The sequence below is a fragment of the Miniopterus natalensis genome, chromosome 12, assembly GCF_054644295.1.
Source record: "Miniopterus natalensis isolate mMinNat1 chromosome 12, mMinNat1.hap1, whole genome shotgun sequence".
Classification (NCBI taxonomy): Eukaryota; Metazoa; Chordata; class Mammalia; order Chiroptera; family Miniopteridae; genus Miniopterus; species Miniopterus natalensis.
Genome location: NC_142092.1, coordinates 33,975,683 through 33,992,363, shown reverse-complemented (window position 1 = coordinate 33,992,363; position 16,681 = coordinate 33,975,683). Strand labels below are relative to the sequence as shown.

The 16,681-nt window shown below is 42.0% G+C and overlaps 1 protein-coding gene across 1 annotated transcript in view; it reads right to left on the bottom strand.

The window, feature by feature from the left end:
- PIP5K1B (phosphatidylinositol-4-phosphate 5-kinase type 1 beta) overlaps window positions 1-16,681 on the bottom strand; it is a 192,369-nt gene that overhangs the window by 139,001 nt on the left and 36,687 nt on the right. The window lies entirely within an intron of this gene.

The window sequence follows — 16,681 nt, the reverse complement described above, 5'->3', positions numbered from 1 at the left end:
CAAGATTAAATCTCTGTAGATAGCTAATGATCCATTTTCAAAGAACTATTAAAAAGATCCACCTAAGTTTATCTAAACTTGGAAGCAGGAAGATGGAAAATACCAGTCCCAAGGTACATATGAAGTCACTGGAGTATTTACAGTCCTGGATTCCAACCTACAGATCACTTGACTCTCTATCCCACATAGAGATTTTCCATATATCATTTCCTTCTTCCGGACATGCTTCATAAACATGACCTACTTCTGTAAATACTAAAGAAATAGCAATAGCGCATGGTACTGTGGGAGATGCATAATGATGAAGGAGATGATATATGCATTATCTCCAGCAGTGAGCTGGCTCAAAATTTGATTTTCAAAATTGTGTTCAAATATAGACTGCGTCATGTGACAGTGGTAACATGAGCCACATCTGCTTCTCAATCACATGGAATAGCATCTGAAGCCCAGTTTCATGCTCAAGCCTGATATAATGAACTCTTAGCTGTGTAAATTCATTACATGGAGATTCAGGTCCTGGAGGTGTGCTCATTACACTTACTGATTACAGGGAGAGAGTGAAACAGCAGAGGGGAGGGAAACAGAGGACAACGAACTACAAACGTGAGGTAGTCTCCATACCTCAGGACCTCAATGTCTACTGAGAGTCCCAGACAGACTGAGGGGATATGATAAAGGGGTGACCAAGTGCTCTAGGTGCACAGCAGAGGATACTGTCAAATTATATTGTGGTAGACAGAACAATGGCCCACAAACATGTCCGTGCCATACTCTCTAGAACCTGTGAATCCTTTGACTATGTTACCTTAGAAAGCAAAATATTACCTTACAAGGTTGCTGATAAAATGGAGGTTGCTAATCAGCTGAATTTGAGTGACCTCCCCAGGTTGTCCTGGATTACCAGACGGGCCCAGTGTAATAATATGGGTCCTTAAAAATGCAAAAAGAAGCGGCAAAATTGGTGAGGAGACTTGGTGCCAGTTGGGGTACTAGAAATATCGAGGGGAACACTGTGTAAACCATGTGCTTGTCTACTAAGCTGAACACCTGAAAACAATACAAAATAAATTTAAAAAAAAAAAGAGAGAGGGTGAGTGAGATACAAGGTGAGAAGGACTCCAAATGCCATTGCTGGCTTTGAAGATGGAGGAAGGGGCCACAAGCCAAGGAATGTAAGTGGTCCCTAGAAGCTGGAAGAGGCAAAGAAATGGATTTTCCTCTAGATCTTCCAGAAAGGAATTAAAATCCTGTCAACACCTTGATTTAACTTGGCAAGAAGTGTATTGAATTTCTATTTAACAGACCTGTAAGAGAGTAAATTTGGGTTGCATTAAGCCCCTAAGATTACCATAATTTGTTATAGTAGCAATAGGAAACTAATACATATATTAATTTTAAAACACTCTCAAAACTTGTAGGTCCTACCTATGTTTTCACTCTGCCTCACTAGCCCCAAAATGATGACTCTATTTATAAACAAGATGTTCTATTGGGACCTCTCTGGGGTCTGAAGTAAGTTATTTTTAGGTTATGGCCAAAGTCACACTTGCCCATCAGCACACAGTAAGTTTAAACACACTGAAGTCAGACCAAGGGGACTGATCGTTTGCTGAAAATCTCTTTCTTTAAATTGAATGCTTACAAATAATTATTAGCACTTCTCCCTGCTAATTTACACTGGGCTGAAATGAAGGAGCTTGGTTTGTATCTCTGTGGTCCCAGCATATGGCACCTATCAAGCACCAGATGGCCAGTTGTTGAATGAATGAGTGATGGGCTTGACATGGAAGAGTGCACATCTGGCCTTCCAGATGGGAGATGTTCTTTACAGGATCTCTTTGGACTAGAGATGACCAAGGCCAGACCCAACAGGAATATAGTATTCTGGCGTGTCTCCTCTTCTTTCCACAATACCCCTTTCTCCACCTTAGACTCTGGTTACAGCAGGACTCACCTAGGCTTGATGAGCAAGTGTGGCGAGGACACAGTGCCATGCTTTGTGAATATTTAAGTTTATTTTCCTACCAGATTGAATAATGACAGACTTTTGATAATTTTCTGATGTATTCATTTTCCCTGGACCACAGAAAAGAGAGGAAATCTCCACTTTTTCCCATAGAGGATTAATCTTTTTAAACCCACAGAAACATTTGAGTTTCTAATCCACAGGGTATTTAAGGAAAGGTGAGAAAACATACAAGATATTATCGCCTTTGCACCAAAGGAAAGTGAACTCAGACTCTCTGAAAACAGATGAGAAATAAAATGTAAGCTTTTCTCCACCGTTCACCTTTTCTTTCATGTTTCCACAGCATCCTGCATGTTCTTAATAAAGCAGTTGCTGCAAGGGATGATAACAGAATAAAAACACACAAACAAAACACAAAACAAACATAAAAAACCCAAGAAAATGAAAGGGCATTTAATTGTCATCCACACCCCAGATTTTACAAATGAAGAAACAGAAGCTCAAATATAATATGAACTAAATTTCAAAAGTAAAGTTGAGATGAATGAACAAAGAATTTCAGGCAAAATCCCCCCAAGAACCCAAGAAACGAACAAAAAAACCCACCTTCTTTTTTTCTTGCCCCAAACAAAATTTCTCAGGAGGAATGATTTCAATAACTTGCCTACCTCAGGCTAGCTCGTAAAAAGCATTATATCTTAGGATAATTTCCACACAGATTGCTCTGCTCTATGGGGAAAAGATCAGTAGGCCTAAAGGAACAAATTCTAAAAATTGCCCCAAAGTATAAGGAAGTAATATAATTACCCTGTCTATCTGGACTGATACCAAATCTAAATTAATATTTTATGAGAAACATGGTTTTACTATTTTCAAGTACTTGGCATATCTCAAAAAGCTAACTGTGTTTCCACTGACTGTCTTTCCCTAGTTTGCTTAAATCAATTATATAAAAAGTCAATATTCAATTAAGATTAAAAAAACTGTAAGTAAAATTAGAGTCAGAAAGAAACTTTCTTAATATGAAAAGTAATTCTTGAGCTAGTTATCAACATTATACTATTAGAAGCACTAGTGAGACAATTCCCAAATGTATTAAATCAAGGGATTTTTATTTATGTATCTATTAATAATCTGTATGTGTTGAAAAATGTACTCTGGGAAATAGTCAGGAGCCACTTGTCCTTTAATATCATGAACAAGACAAGGCTGTCCTCTTATCACTAACATACTTTGATCTTTGTTTTGGAAGACAGATCAAGCTAATAAAATAAGACAAGAAAAGCAAATGCAAAATATTGGTTAGAAGAAGAAAAATTATAATTTACAGATGATATAATTGCTACCTACAATATTCAAGAATCAATCATGGACCTAATGAAATGGTTTGAAAAAAATCAAGTTGGCAGTTTACAAAATAAACTCACAAGAATCAAGATCTTATACAGTCCCAGCTAAAAAACATAATGGAAAATAAAAAGAATCCTATTTATAGTAGAAAAAAATCCCAAGGCAATAACAACCCTCACATAAGTTATTCTGGAATATGTTTAACTAAAAATAGGTACAAAATCTCTGAAGAAAATAAAAACTTACTGAGGAGCATAAAAAAACATATACAGTTATTTCATTCTTGGAACAGAAGACTCAATAGTTAAAGATGCTAATTATCCTTAAGTTATTAATAAATTTAATACAATTTCAACAAAAATGGCAATAGAAATCTTTTTAGAGGAAATGACATTATAATTCTAAAGTTCAAGCAGAATATCGAATGTAAAAACATCACCAGGACATATTTGAAAATTAAGAATACCATGGAAAGTCTCAAGTTACAATATTATAATTATAACAAAGCATTACTAGCACAAAATTGAAAAATAAGAGTAAAGACAAAAATCTTAACAAATTTGGCTTTATAAAAGCTTGGGTCCAAAAAACAACAACAACAAACAAACAAACAAACAAAAAAACACCAAACAGGTAAGCAAAATTAAGACACATAAAGCATTTACAACAAAAATGCAATGCCCTTAATATATAAATAGATCTTACAAATAAAACAGCAAAGGGTATTCATAGATAATTGTCAAAAGAAGACATACAAATGAATAAAATCATCTGAAAAAAATGCTCAAACTAGGAATAAAAATGAACACAAATTTAAATGAAATTTAAGGCATTTTCACCTATCCAGCTACCAAAGAATTTTAAAAAGAACAATGCTCAGTGTTAGTGAGGACCTAGGAGAACAGGCACTCCCTTAAAGCAGCTGGAGGGAGTCTACAGTGGAATAACCTCTGGAAGTAATTCAGTGACGTGCTGAAATGTCCAGACCCTTTACTTGGTTCCGTGAGGTCACAGGACAAGTCCTTTTTCCTCACTGTTGATTCCCTGCTAACACAAGAATGTGCCCTGGTTGACCTCCTGAGTGAGAACACGTGGCACTCTGGGGCCTTGGAAAGCTGAGAACAGTGATGCTGTCTGGGGCCACTGGATGCCCAAGGCTGTCTGGTTCAGGTGACCTTCCTGAAGGTGAGTTTGGGTCAAAAGCAGGAAGGTGTGGATGGCTGTAATGTTGTCTACTCAAGAGTAGATTGTTAGTTTCAATTTTTCCTTCACGGGGAGGGAAGCCTGAAAGCAAGAGGGCTGTGGTCTGGTACCCCAGATTTGGCCAGACTCTGCCTTGTGTACTGGCCACTGTGTGTGTCCCCAAAGGGATTCCGAGGGCCATGGGATGCCCCAATGAGAATGATCACATCTTCTACTCTGTGTGGTCACATGGCTTCTGAGTTAAAACACCCTTTCCTCGGCTAGATCAATGATACTGTATAATTTTTTCCCACCCATCTGTAAACTCACCTGAAACAATTCAGGACAACCATAATCCGAAAAAATACAAATTTAAAAATCAGCAATATATATGTCAATGGAAGTATGCAATATGCTAAACAAAAAAATTGCTTAAAAATAAATTAATGAATATAAAGTATGAAGATAACCATCAAGGCAGCTTAAGTTAGCATACTTCAAATTCTGAAAGGAAATGGAAATTTAAGAGCATATTTTACATTAAGTACTTCTGTGAAAAACAGGAATTTGGCTTACCAAGCAGAATCTCAGAAGACTATATTTTGATTTTGTTCACAAATGCAACTTCACTGCTTCAAAATCTCTTTTGTATTTACAACTTTCAGAATTCCCTAATTTATAAAATGACAATTATATCCAAATTAAATGTTCCAAAGAACATAGGAGGGGAGGAAATGGTGGAACAGATCTGTCTCCAGGTTCAGAAAGTTAAAAATAAGGAAATAATCTTGGGGAAATTGTGCTGATTGTGCTTAGTTTATCCTAGATTTTCTTTAAAATGCATGCGATGCAAAGCTGGACATTTCCTGCTCACACTAATTCCCCCCACCCTTCTGTCTTCAGTGGTACACCCTCACCCAATTCTGTTGTACTCTGTGTCCCTAGAAAGATGACAATGCATTTTCCTCGGGAGAATCCCACTGGCCCAGGAAGAGCAGCAGAACATGCAAGGGCAGAGTCAGATGAGAAGAAAGGGCTCTTGAAGCCCAAAACAGTTTCCTCAAATTAAATCAGACAGTGGAAGATGACACAGCTACAACAGAAGACCTTTAATTTATTTACTATGATAGAAAACAAAAGAAAGTGTTTTCCCTTTCTGGACATAGGGTGTGTGTGTGTGTGTGTGTGTGTGTGCGCGCGCCTGTTTAAGGTGTCTTCTATGGACCCAAGTTAGATTTCCTCTTGCCACAGAATTCCACTGCTCTTGAAAACCACCTTTCACCTTAAGACTCAATAGTAGGGACTGTCATCAAGAGAGAACAGGGTCCATGTCATTTGGATTTCCAAATTTGAACAACGTCTCAGTATGGAGAAGGCGGAATCTCTACCTGTTCCTTCACTAAATATTGAGTTTTATCTGGTCTCCAGAGTCCTTTCTCTCACAGGGCTTAAGTTCCATTGGGGGTGGGCAGGGATCCAGCAATAACAGTAGCAATTTAATATCTGTACAGCAAACTGCTATCTTCCAAGGACCTTCTAGTACATGCTCAGATTTAATACTCAAGCCACATGTGGCACTGCTATGCTCAGACCGTAAGTGTCCTACATGAGGCTGAGCTCATCAGTGGCAGAGCCAGCCTGCCTGCTCCGGCCAGACTCCCTTCCCAGGCAACTGCTGGTGAGGAAGGAAGAGCGTCCAGACCAGTGCTCTCATCCCTGCCAGCCTTCGGGTCCTGGGCCCAGCTTCCATGTCTACCCTCCTCCATGATTTTCTGAAGGATGTAGCTGCTTTTAAAACTCCTAGGTTATTATGCCCTCTCACTCCCCTTGAAGCAGCAAACTTAAAAATCATTGATCCTGTTTCTTTCACTTTACAAAGAAAAGGGTGTTTACTATGCTGCTGTGCTTGAGACATGGGCTGCCAACTAATCCTAAATCCTGATCCCCCCAGAAAATTACTGGCATCTATCTAGGGGCAGTCTTTCATTGGGCCAACATCTGGAAAGAATAGAACCTTTCGGCGATGGAAAAAACTGCCTTCTTAAATTCGTTGTCGCAGCTCTTCCATGAGTGGCTGATCATAAGCAGTCTCTAGACTATAGACAAGGGACTTAAGGATGTCATCTCTTTCCAAGAGCCATACAGCAGCCCATGATGCAGATAATCACTACTATCTTTGAAACGGAAAAAGCCAAAAGAGCGGGACGGAGCTCTTTCACTGTGTTCTTCCTGCAACAAGGACATTCAAAGCACAAATTCCACCCCTTTCCTGCCCCTTTCTTTCCCCAAATATCTCAGCTCTAATTGCAGATCCAGGATGGTATAGGCTCAGAAACATATCTCTCTGTAAAGTCTTTAATAATTTTAGAATTAAGAAGGAAAAAAGTGGTGCATCTCTTGAGTGCTATGTTCCCAGCCCTGTGTGGGGCCCTACAGGTGTCAAGATGATTGGGAAAGGTACCTGCTCTCCAGCTGCCCACGGTGTAGGTGGCAGGACATTACTGCAAACAATTATTACAAAACAAAGTCACCCATGATATAAGAGAGGTAAGTACAGGGCGGTGAGGGAGGCCTGGGAGGGTGAAGAATAGATAGGACAGTTATTTATAAATATGACATACATGGTTGGCATGGGCAGAAAGGAACAGGGATGGACACAGTCAGGGTGGCTGGAGTTAGGCGTGTGCTGAAGATAACGGCAGGAGAGGGGTCAAGCACACCCACTGGGAATGGACTGTGAAGGACTCGCGTGCTGTGCTTCGGAGTGTAGATTTTCTCCGTAGGTAATGGAGGCCAGTGGGAGTTTATATGGGAATGACTTGGCCAGCGTTGTTTATTTGAGGAATATAACTCTCTGCAGGAGGGTCTCAGGAGGTAATAGCAAAACGTGGATGTTCCCCAGTGCTGGGCCTCACTTCTCCATCTATCTCACCAATTCCTGTGGACACACAGCTCAGCAGGCTGAATCTGAACCCTGGACCTCTCTTCTGAGTTCCAAATCCATACTTCCAACCACCTACTTGATTCTCCCCTCAACGGCTCACTGACACCCCCAAACTCACATGTCCAAATTGGGAGACTCAATTTTCCCTCACGAACCTTCTCCCCATAGCATTTCTCTTCATCTCAATAAATGGGCCCTCTACCCAAGTGCTCAAGTTGGAATCCTGGGGTCATCCATCATTCCTACCACGCCTTCTCCCCCACATGCAACCATGAGCCAGCCAGTCCAGTCCATATTCTCTCTGAAACGTATTCTAACTTGTTCCCCTCATGCTTCCTCTTCCTAGTCTACCATCCTAGCTTAGGCCACTGCCTATTTCTCTAACTCAGGGTTCCTCAAATTAGCACTACTGGCATTTAGGGCCAGATAGTCCTTTGTTGTGAGGGACTGTCCTGTACATTGTAGGATGTGTAGCAGCATCCCTGGGCTCATCACTAGATGCCAGTAGCACTGAATGCCTTCCCTCCCTAGTTGTGACTGCACTGTCCACTGAACCCTGGGAGACAAAAGCAGCCTCAGACAGAGCTTCTGCTCTTACCTCATCTTGCCCACACTTCCTTGAATCCACCAAGCTCCTTCCTGCCTCCAGGCCTCCACTACTCTCTTTGCCAAAAATCCTCTTACTTTCACTCTCTGTCAGCTGGTTCCTTCTCATTCTTGCAATCCTAGCCCCCGTGTTACCTCCTTAGAGAGCCCCCCTCCAAATAGCTTATCTAAAAGGTAGCACACCTACCCTTGCTTACTTTATTAACTGGACTTTTACAGTTAGTAATTATTTTATTATGTTTATTTTTTCTGGTCTGTCTCAACCATGACAATAAAAGTATTATTAGGGCAGGGACTATGTCTTGGCCTCTGTCCTACCCTCAAAGCCTAGCACAGTGCCAAGCTAAACAAATATTTGTTAACTGAATAAATGAATGAATGCATGGACATACAATCAAAAGTATGTCTTATATCCCAGGCACTCACCACACTCTTAAAAAATGACAAAGCCACAATACAAAAAATTCACTTGGAAGAATTAGATGTCACCTAGACAGCCCATATTTCAGCTCTGTGCTCAATAACCAAGTGTTCCCTGATCCATAATGCAAAGTAGACAGCAGCACTTGGATAAAGGGAAAGACTGGCATAAAAGTAGGAAGAGCGCATTTTCTCTCTGCTGGGGAAAAAAGTACAGTTGGGTCTTATGAACGGTTAAAAATTTTCCTTATAATTGAACCCAATTTGTGTCTCTTGGTGTCTGGGTATACATGTGTATCTGAAGTTGGGCAAAAAAGGCACAGGAGGACTCAGAATCTTCACCCCCGCCCCTGCCCTGAGAATCTTAATTTTATAGTCCCTAGAGACCAAGACCACCTTCTTTCTCTTCTCTCCTTAATGATGTGCTGAATGTCTTAGGCGCGATGGCTTCCACGCCGAGGGCTGGGCTGTCTCACCTCCCTTTCGTGTTATAATTAAAACTCGCAGACACAGGGTCCACAAATAGTGAACAGAACAGGCCAGAAAATACAGGTGTACTATCTGGGGGAACTTGATAATAGATAGAAGACTAGAACCCAACATACATTACTTGTCTTTTTCAGAATTCTGACTTCCACAATTTTAAATTTCTATGGTCTTGAGCAACTTCTTAAAAATCTGTTAAGTATCCAGACAAGGGAAGGGGAGTGACAGTGATAAAAATGGACAAGCCATAGGGACAGAGAGCCTGCTGGCCAGAGCAGAACCACGTGGCCAAGCTGCACAGGAAGAAGGGCAGATCGCCGGTGTATGTTAAGCCTTTTAATTTAAAAACAAAAGCAACGCTGTGTCCTGAGAGCAGGATCCAGCTCAGATGGCCTAACTGGCCGCAGAAACAGAAAACCCCGGCCTGCCAGCCTGCGATGAACACCAAACTTAACAATACGGTGATTGTCGCTGCTCCTAGAGGAGGCTGTGCCGCAAGTCCGGGGTGTAGAATTTTTTCCTAGAGTGAGTGTTTTGGGGACACCAACGTGATACTTGCTAGAATCTGGGACTAAAAGATGGACAGTCCGTAGTTAATCACAATGCAGAGATACAGTAGCCCTGCGTGGCTTCACACGCAGCTGCTCCCTCCAAGGTGAATGCTGAAAGTCACTCAGAAATAAAGGATTCAGGGGGACACCCTGACAGGAGGGTTGGCTTCTACTATTTCAAGCTGATGAGTTTTTTTTTCTTAATTACCTGCGTCATCTTGCTTAAAAATCATAACGGCAGATTTGAAAGCACTTGCTTTAGAACTTAGCGAGGAAGGAGATCAGAGCGCAGGTGATCCTGTATGGAGGCTGAGGGGTGTGGACGGAAAGAGCGCACAGAAGGGCGGATGGTAATAGTATGTGATTATACTATTCATGCATGCTTTTAAATCTAATGGATTAGTTTTTATCTTAATTTTTTGATTACAGTTTGCATTAACACTTCTTTTGTATTAGTTTCAGTACAGCACAGTGGATAGACATTCATATAGATTACAAAGTGTTCCCTCCGATAATTCAAGGGCCTGCCTGGCACCCTAGATAGTTACTACAGTACAGTTGACTGCATTCCCTAGGCTTTACCTTACACCCCTGTGCCTATTCCGTAACTACCAATTAGTATTTCCTAGTCGATCACCACTTTTTATCACGTTCCCCAACACCCCATCCCTCTGCTCCCACTCCCACCTCCCGGCCTCCATCAGTTTGTTCTCTGTAGAAGTCTGCTTCTATTTTGTTTGTTTGTTTATTTTGTTCTTTAGATTCCACATATAAGTGGTATCATGTGCCATTTGTCTTAAAAATACAATGGCAGCTCACTATTAGATGTACGTCTTTCTCTTTTATTTCTGAAGCCACTGTTCTCAGGAAGGACACGCTGTCCCCTCCAGCACTCACTGTCTACCCTCCCACGCCCAGGCCAGACTGGAACTGGCACCAGGATGCTAGTGACCATTCTCCCCGTGAGCCCAGCCTGAGGGGTGGGGGAGGACAGTCCCAATGGCTGCCGTGCTCAGTTCTAAGAGAACGAATTTGATTGGAAATCTGAGGCTAAGGGATCTCACTTCTGCTAATAAAAACAGTGACTTCACTCACTGGTATTCACTTTTCCCAGGGTGTGTTTGCATCGGCTAAACTGTTGATCCTCACAGCACTATGAGCTGGTCAGGGTAGGTATTAACTACATTTTGTCAATGAGAAAAATTGAGATTCAAGTCAATCAGGGAAAATGCCTAAGGTTATACAACTAGTGTCTAGACCAGCTGGACTCACATCCACCCTCCACTTAAAAGGGTAGCTTGGTTTGAGCAAGGCTTTGCAGCTTTGCAGCTACTAGCATTTCGCTAATTCTTTGTCTTGGGTCCTACTCTGTGCATTGCAGGATATAGTATCGCTGGCCTCTACATCCTAAATGTCAACAGCACCAGCCCCCCTCCCCCAATTGTGACAACCAAAAATGTCTCCAGACATTTGTTCCCTGGAGAGCAAAAGTGGTGCTGGTTCAGACCCACTGGGTTAGGGTGTTTTGGATTAAAGTGAATTAGAATAATACTAGGAATGTCCAAGGACCCCTCTTCCTAGAAACCAGCGTGGTTATTACTCATGACGACTGCTGCTCAATGCAAAGACAGGTGCCTCGGTGAAATTAGAGTGCAGTTGCCCCAGGGCAGAAAGCAAGTGTCTGTTATGGAGCTGGTGGCTTTCTAGAGTCTGAAGGAAAGGAAGAGCAGCCAGGGCACGAGACACAGCCAGCCCCCTCCCCATCTTAAAATGTTACTCATTCCATTTTGGAATCGGTAGAACATTTGCATGATTCAAAATTAAATATGCATGAACGGTGAATACAGAAAAGTTTCCCCCAACTCAAGATCCCCACCACCCGCTTCTCCCCACAGGCAGCCAATGTAACTGGCTATCTGTGTATCTTCCCAGAGATATTTTATAAAAATGCTCGTATTTAAGTAAAAGTTTTGTCTGAGATCAAAGTGTTTCTGAGTCATTACCTCACTCATTTAGAAAGTCACAAAAGACATCTTTCCTTGTAATGCGGTAAGGGGCAGTCATCATCCCCTCCCTTCTCCTCACTGCCTGCCTCCCCTGATAGGGAAACTGGCTAAGACACTGGAATTAAATGACAGCCAGGGTCTTAAAAAGTAAAACAAAACAAAATGGGAAACACTGGGGAACTTGGGTCAAGGATCCTGTTTGCGTCCTAGTCTGGTCAGTTTCCCACTAGAGCACCCTGAGCGCTGTCAATCAGTGTGCCCGTCATGGTGGAAATTGGTTAAAGAGATTATTGGCACAGCTGGAATTGGGGTGTTGGTGCCAAAGGAGGGTGGCCTCCACACCCCAGGCTACATGCAGTAGTCATCAAAACCTGAATCTCCCCGTGGAGGCCTACTGTGGGCAGGCCCAGGATGGAAGATGAAGTAGAGGGAGGGGTGAGAGGCCTGGAATGAGAACTTTTGGGTGGACAGGTGAGACAGAAAGAAACTCAAAGGGTGGTGGTGAACATTTCCCAGGCCAGTCCATGTCCAGGTGCTTGGCAAACACTGATCAATTCTGATGGACAAAATTAGGACATCATTGGCTGGAGACTTTAATCATGTCCCTGACAACGTCCTCTTACTGCCCATCTTAATTGGGCATTGAACCACCTTGACATCTGTTTTAGAAGGGTGGGGGTGGGGTGGGCAATTTCTTTACATACAAAAGAGAGAAAACTTAGATCTCTGGCATTGGTATTTTACCTGAGCTTAGACCATTCTTAAAGGGAACTGATGTGCTGCCTTTTGCTTTCTTCTAAGTTTATCACCTTGTTCCAAAAACAAAACAAAATATCTCTTCCTCAAACTTCTCTAGTTCTAACAAGGGCAGAAACTTAATGGTCAATCCCCAGATTGGAAACTTTCAGGTCAGGCTTCAGTGTTGTTTTTACTGCCATTTCATCTCATCACTAGTCTCCAAACCAATGTCAAGGTACCTTACTTCCTAGAACCGTGCTGTGCAACATGGGAGCCATTGGCCACATGTGCTTATTTAAATTGAACTAATTTTAAAATTAAAAATTAATTCCCCAGCCCAGCCAGCGTTGCTCAGTGGTTGAGCATCGACTTATGATACAGGAGATGAGGTTTGATTCCCGGTCAGGGCACATGCCCAGGTTTCGAGCTCGATCCCCAGAAGGGGGTGTGCAGGAGGCAGCCAATCAATGACTCTCATCATTGATGTTTCTCTCTCTCTCTTCCTCTCCCTACCTCTCTCTAAAATCAATAAAGATATTAAAAAAAAATTCATTCCTCAGACACACCGATCACATTTAAATAATTGAGAGCCACATGCAATTCGTAACTACTATATTAGAGATGATTATGAAGCATTTCCATCATTGCAGAAAGTGCTGATGGACAGTGCTGGCCTAGAACATAAAGTCCAAATTCCTCAGTCCAGCACCCAAACCTGTCATTTACAGGCGGCCTGTACTTCCAATATTGCCTTCTACTTTCCCTGAACACTGACACTGAGCCGTGTCTAGGCCAGGCCCTCCTGTCCCTCTAACAAATCAGGTTCATCCCCAGTTCTGTGCCTGTGCAGAATTCCCTGTCACTGAGACCAATGACTAAGTAAATCAATGCAGTCACCTAAGGAATGAGATTTTGCTGCCACGACAAAAAGCAATGAGGCATCTATGACATTTTTATCTCAGCAAAATGCTCTGTTAACAAACAAATCCAAGAAAAGGACCTTTCCCTACAAGACTGTCATGAGCTCTAGGTTTGTCAAGACTTGCTAGAGAATTAAATGAAATGACATTTGTCTTGGCACTTAATACTAACACGAGTTGTTATTTAAGTTTTTCACATGGGCCCATATTTTTTCTCTTAAGTAAGTTGTATGGTCATAGGAAGTAGGGAGCAGATTTTTTTCTTTTCTTTTCAGGAATATGTTTTTATCGGTTTTAGAGAGAGAGGAAAAGAGAGAGAGAGAAACATCAATCAGCTGCCTCCTGCATGCCCCCTACTGGGGATCAAGCCTGCAACCCGGGCACACGTCCTGACCAGGATCAGGAATGGAACCGGTGACGCTTAGTGCATGGAACAGCGCTCCGCCAACTGGGCCACACCGGCCAGGGCTGACACACATTTCTTTTGCATCTTACTCTTCCACCACACGTCTCTACCCAAATAGCACGGATGCCGCACACTGGCCCCTACCTGAGGGCCAGGGATGATGGTAGTGTGTTGTTTTGTTCAGAGTATATTTTTGAAAAATTTTGAATCACTTGCCAACCTTTAAAAATGGGAAGATTTCACAACAGTTTCCTGAAAAACCTGGCAATCCTGAGCGAGCACTCATGCACAGCTCTACTAGCTGGAGCTGAGTGCCACCTGCCCCCTTTCTAGGCGTGTATTTTCCTGTTTACCACTTTCCTCCTGATTATTTCACTCCCTTGTCACCTGCCCGGCCGCTGTAGGCTTTTGTGTTTACAACTCTTAGGGAAGACAATAAATGATCTGAGAATGGACATAACTACACTCTGTAAACACAGCTAGGCAGCCCTTAATGTCCATCTTAATGGGCAACATGTTTGTTTTAAGCAGCTAAAATCAAAATTCTCATTTTAGCCACTCACTGGAGACATTAACCTCACCTACTAATAATGGAGCTGATACTGGATCAGAAAAGCGGCGGCCTGCAAGAACAGGGAGCTGCCAGCCCAAACAATCACGTGCAAACGCCTGAGACTCAGAGCGCATAACATTGTTCCATGAACACTGCGCGTTCCCTAGAAACACGTGGAAATCACAGCACTCATGACACTGAGTGTTCTGGCAGCTGCCCAACAGATCTGGGGATTGATATAGAAATCCCAAGCCTGCTTGTCAACTCTAACCCACTCTGACTTCTCCTCTTTGGGACATTTTATCATAGACTACTGTGATCTAAAATTGTTTTCATGTCTTCCCTTCCCCACTGGACTGTGAGCTCCTTACAAACTCCTTTGATATCCTTCTCGATGCCTAGCATAGTAGATCGGGGTGAGTGGGTGGGGGTCCTTAACCTGGGGCCTGTAGATCGGCTTTGGTCATAGGCAAAAATCCAATTGGGTTATCAGAGCTTCTTATTAAAAAGATGCACACTCCATACTTAGGGCTTCAAGACTGGGGAAAAATTTTAACTTTAAGGTCTTTGTAACAGGGACAACAGTTAATGAAATGGATGGTGGCCTTGATGACACTCACCTGGTCCATTAGTTCCCATTCCCAGTTATTTGGCATTTGCATATTTGAAAAGCATAGCTTTTATGCTTTCATTAAGGTCATGGGTAAAAACTGTTAAGCTACACAGGGTCAACTCATGTATCATGCTGGTTGAGGCTAAGTTAGGAGGGAGCAAAACTGCCATTCTCTGGGAACACCCGTCCAATTAGGTACAAACACCCTTATCATAATATTTAATTCATATTTCTCTACCTTGTCTGAAAGGATGCCGCAAGAATCTTCTGGGTGCCTTTAAATCAAGATTCATAAAACCTGAGCAACCTCCTTATCGGTGGTTAATTTAATGACTCTCAGAATAGAAAGTGTAGTTAATTTGAGATAAATTATATCTGTATGAAGCTCTGCAGGTTTGCGGATGACATGTGTTTCTTCTCTAAATGTACATAAACCGTACGTTTACTAATCCCTGCTCAAATTATGCCAAGGAGCAGTCTCACTTACATCTGGGTTCCAGAATGTACCTTTTCCTCATTTAGAAAACTGGGATGATATTTGCTTATCTCCTGCCTTTGGACGACTTTTCCATTTGTCTGATTTCTGAAAGCTGACACTCCGTGGTTTTCCTATTCTAGCTTCAAGTTCTTTCACCTAGGAAATGGCTCATCTGGGCTGAGGGACAAACATATTTGCAGTAGTTAATGTGACTCTCATTATCACCTATTCTATCTCCACCAGGAACACCACCAGTGTCAGGGCCTTTTTGCTTAGTTGAGAAGAATTAAATTGAATAACTCAGCTGGGCTTTTTCCTGGCAGTAAAGCAACACTTTCTCTATGTGATCCCTTCTTGCTGTGCACATCAACACCATGTTTACTGAGGACCCAAGTCCTAGGCTCTGTGCTGTCTTTTGGGTGCTTTTCTTACACTAAGGCTACATACCTCCTCCAATGCGTATGCTCCTTTAAATTCAGAGATCATCAAAAGCATCCCTGTGCCATCCCACATTAAAAACCAAACTTTGGTTCTTTTTGTCCTCTTAAATTTCCTGCACTTTCTCTTACTTATTGAAATTATTTGCTCTCTTAGAATCTGATTTTTAGTTTTATAACCTTCCCGACATTGCTGAGTCAAATATCCTTTAGAGACACTAACCATAGAACAATACCTATATTATTTTTAAAAATTTACTTTACTAAAGTCTTGGGCAGGGCACGCTTAGCAAACTCTAAGATGCCACGGTCACATTCTGTTACTTTTGCATCACTAAAGGGCTCCTATAAGTCAGAATTCAGTCAAGAATCTTAGTGCATTTAATGCTCATTGAGAAACCGGCCTGAAACGGGTTGGAAGTAATGACGGGCTGGCAGTTTGACCACCTCTTTGTTGGTCTCATGCTTGACTGAATTGACAAGAAGTATTGAGTTAATGAGACAGGGTTTGGTTTCCAACTGTGTCTAAAAATTGTGTATTGTTGCCTTTGGCCAGATGCACACATTTTATAACACATACCACGACTTCTGAGAGCTCGGATCTTCACCCTACTCTTCCCCAAGCACATCATCACCCAGGATGGCAACCTCCCTGTTTATATTTCCAGCTTTGGCTGAGCAGAAAAGTCAGAAGACAAGGTATACCAGGAAAAAGGGCATATTTTCCCATATGAAAATGGAACAGGAAACACATGTTGACCTGAACATGTGGACAGATCAAATGGCCCGTGTACTTCGTTACAAAACTTCTTGCTAGTCAGCTGTTAGAGAGTAAAATGCAAAAGGAAAAGTTAAGATAACCCTTCGATCCATAAGCTTCCTACTCCCAAGGGGAAAGAAGGACTTTTTAAAAGCTAAAATGCACAGTCAATTTAAAATCGGGAGTCGTGGTGCTTGGGAATGTATATTACCCGGTAATGTTTCTGAGCATTAGCTTGGTTGCTAGGAGCCAAGGTTTA